The sequence below is a fragment of the Cherax quadricarinatus genome, chromosome 67 (genome assembly GCF_038502225.1).
Source record: "Cherax quadricarinatus isolate ZL_2023a chromosome 67, ASM3850222v1, whole genome shotgun sequence".
NCBI classification, from domain to species: domain Eukaryota; kingdom Metazoa; phylum Arthropoda; class Malacostraca; order Decapoda; family Parastacidae; genus Cherax; species Cherax quadricarinatus.
The window spans coordinates 2834195-2838506 of NC_091358.1; positions in this window are offsets into that span (position 1 = coordinate 2834195).

Sequence of the window (4312 nt, forward strand, 5' to 3'; positions counted from 1 at the left end):
GTGGAACTTTTATCAAGATTGATGGACTGATCACGTCGACTTCAGGCTGAGGGACTGATTACCTCAAACTATTCCTCATCTTCTCCCATTCTCTTCAGGACTGATGAAGCCACTGGTTGGTGAAACGTTTCCACAATAAGGATTCCCAAATACTGCACAAGTGTCTAATTAATCAGTGGAATCTTAATTAGGTCCACCAGCCAAAAATTCTTACATTCATTAACTAATAATTAGGCGAGAAAAATCTTCTTGAGCATTGAATTTCATCTTTGTCAGTAAATTAAACAAGAGATTACCATGAATAAACTTTTCAGAAAGGTGCTTTAAGGTGCCAAAATAATATAACTGGCCAGTAGGCCTTCTGCAGTGATCCTCCATTCTTATGTTCTTATGTTCTTATAACTGATATAGTCTAATATATCTTGCGTTGACATCGTAGTCGGGGTTGTATCCAGCATCAATTCTGAGATAATATAGCCTGTCTTTGTATTTCTTATTGAGTTATAACAGATTTACTGAATTGTGAGTTAACATCGTGATAGCTCTAGGATTTGAAAATAGAAATCTTTACTAGCAATTCTCAAAAAAAAAAAAAAATTGTCTATTAGAAGAATTACAAATTATTATTAATAATTTGTAAATAGTTCAGTTCCAATATAATTTAGTTGATTAAGAGGGAATAACCACCTAAAATATGTTTCCTCCAAGGTGATAAACTAATTACGTCTTTATTTCATTACTACTGCTGCCTCTGTATTTGACTGAAGAAGCCTGCTGTGTAGGCGAAACGTTTCATTAATGAAAATACCCAACTGTTGCCTACGTAATTTTTTGACTCAAACAGAATGTGTATGGAGTGCTTAGAAAAACTATCAAAACAAATGACGAGTTCAACTTCCAATGGTTAGGGCATTTGAGATCCTTGCTAATATCTTTTAGCTGCATATAAAATCCTATTCCATTACATATTGTCCAGTCTTCATATTTTTAATTCATTTTAATTCCCTGTTGACTCATAGTACAAGCATAGCTTATAGCATGTAAGTGGCAGACATCACAAATATACAACCATTTGTCTAATCATTTTTGTAACTCATTTTAATTCCCAGTTGTGTGGTTCATGGTATCAGCATAGCTCACAGCATAGAAGAAACAGATACAACACAGGACTAAGAATATATTTTGGCATAAATGTGGATGATTCTTTAGTTTCACGTTTAAACTCTTGGTGTGGGAGGCAACGATGTTGGTAGACGTCAACATGACTCACGAAATCGTAATGACACGATTGCAAACAAACCATACCACGGATGGGAATAGAACCCGCGACGGTCTGGAGTTTTGAGACTCTCTGATCGCGGGTTTTATTCTCGCCCGTGGTATGGTTTGGTAGACGTAGGAGTGAAGACCTGATTTGCAGGTATAGGACAGCAATAGAGATTAGGAAGAAGGGTGGGAACCCTGTGATATGTGGCATTTTGCCCAGGAGAGGAGTCGGAAATAAATGGTTATTCAGGGCAATTGATGTCAATTACTGGCTGGACAAACACTAAGGAAAATGCAGTAACAGTCACAGACAACTGGGACCTCTTCTATGGCAGAAATGACATGTATGCCAGGGATGGGGTTAACTTATGCAGGTTTGGGGGTGGTAGCACTGGTCAATGCACTGGAGGGAGCTCTTAGGTCTTTAAACTAGAAATAGATAGTGACATTGGTTTTATGGAAATTCAACGTATTCTCAGTGTAGCGATAATGTGAGTCTTAGGGAAACCAGTTATAGGCAGAATGAGGTTATTGGTGAATACTGGAAAGCCAGTGGCACTAGGTGATAAGGACAGTCACAGGTACAGTGGAGAAACATAAATCAGCAGGAAGAGTAAAGAGAAAGGAGGCTTTCTAAACATATTTTATACTAATAGTCGTAGTGCGAGAAATAAGATGGACGAACTGAGATTAGTTGCAAGTGCGGGTAACACTGATGTTTTTGCCATAACTGAGACGTGGTTTAATGTGAAAAATAGGGACATGCCTGCTGAATGTCACATTCAGAAGAAGTATTGGGAAGGGGGGTGGGATGGCACTCTATGTTCGTGATCGTTTAAATTGTTGCATAAAACGGGTATAAAGTCTGAAACACATACTGAGTCCGATTGGGTAGAATTTTCGGAGGGGCACGAAAAATTGATAATAGGTGTGATGTACCGTCCCTCAAACTTGGATAGAGACCAAGGAAGACTACTGAGGGAGGAAATTGTTGAGGACACAAGGCACGATAACATTGTAATTCTAGGGAACTTCAGTCATATTGATTGGAATTTCTTGACTGGGAATTTTGAGTCTAAAGATTTCTTAGAGTTAGTTCAAGATTTTTTAAAGCAGTTTGTCACAGAACTTACAAGGGGAAATAACCTACTTGACTTGGTTCTGGCAAACAAGGAAACCCTTGTTAATAATTTAGAAATTTCAGAGGAACTTGGCGCAAGCGATCACAGATCAATTACCTTTAGCATTGAATGGAAATATGATAGTAGGGATAATTCAGTAACAGTCCCATATTCTCGCTTAGTAGAATACAATGGGCTTAGAGAATAACTATCATCTATGGACTGGGGTAACGAAGAGAACTATTAATATGAGAGTTTTCTAAACACTATACATGCTGCCCAAAGTACATTTATTCCGTATAAAGGAATTATATCGAATATAAATGACCCTAAATGGATGAATAATAGGATCAAATATCTTTTGGGGCAAAAGAGGGGAATTTGTAGGCGCATCAAAAGAGGTGAGGGTCATCTTATGAATCAATATACTGACATTAAAAGGGACGTTAAAAAAGGGATAAGAAAAGCTAAATGGGACAATGAAATTAAAGTTGCTAGGGATTCGAAAACTAACCCAAATGGTTTTATCCAGGTTTATAGAACAAAAGTTAGAGATAAGATAGGTCCCCTTAAAAATAACTATGGGCATCTTACTGACAAGGAGAATGAAATGTGCTCTATTTTTAATAATTATTTTCTCTCTGTTCTCAACCAGGAAGACACTAACAATATCCCAGTAATTAATTTTTACAGTGAGCAGAAAGAGGATAAATTATGTAACATCACAATCACTAGTGAAATGGTTATAAAATTAGTAGACCGACTGAAACAAAATAAATCACCGAGTCCTGATGAGGTTTTTTCAAGGGTTCTTAAGGAATGCAAAATGGAACTCTGTGAACCATTAACTAATATTTTTAATTTATCTCTTCAAACAGGTGTAGTGTCTGATATGTGGAAAATGGCTAATGTAATTCCTATTTTTAACGAAGGGGACAAGTCGTTACCGTCAAATTACCGCCCAATAAGCCTAACCTCAATTGTAGGTAAATTACTAGAGTCAATTATAGCTGATAATATCAGAAACCATCATGATAAGCATAATTTGATTAATGATACTCAACATGGTTTCACCAGGGGCCGTTCCTGCCTAACTAATTTATTAACTTCTTCAGTAAAGCTTCTTGTTCATGATAAAGAATTCGATATTGTGTTTTTGAATTTTAGTAAGGCTTTTGATAGAGTTCTGTCATGAATCGAGTCATGGCTCACCAATAGGAAGCAGAGAGTATCTGTAGCAAGTGGCGTTCCAGAGGGATCAGTTATAGGCCCGTTGTTGTTTATAATATATATCAATGACCTTGACGAGGGAATTACTAGCGATATGAGCAAAATCGCTGATGACATGAAGGTAGGCAGGATAATCAAATCAAACGTAGATGTCACAGAACTTCAGAAGGATTTAGACAAACTCAATTCGTGGTCAGGAAAGTGGCAGATGCAGTTCAATGTAGATAAATGCAAAGTTCTAAAGATTGGGAATGTTCATAACCCTAACATCTATCAGCTTAATAATGTAGAACTTAGCCGTACTGAATGCGAAAAGAACTTAGGGGTTATGGTAAGCAGCAACCTTAAACCAAGACAGCAATGCCTAAGCGTGTGTAATAAAGCAAATAGATTATTGGGATTTATATCAAGAAGTGTAAGCTACAGAAGTCCAGAGGTCATACTGCAGCTTTATACATCATTAGTAAGGCCTCACCTAGATTATGCAACTCAGTTCTGGTCTCCATATTATAGACTGGATTTAAATTCATTAGAAAATATTCAGCGTAGAATGACAAAATTAATACATAGCATTAGAAATCTTCCTTATGAAGACAGATTGAAGTCCCTTAAATTACTTTCACTTGTAAGACGAAGAATGAGGGGAGACATGATCGAAGTGTATAAGTGGAAGATGGGTACTAATAAAGGGAATA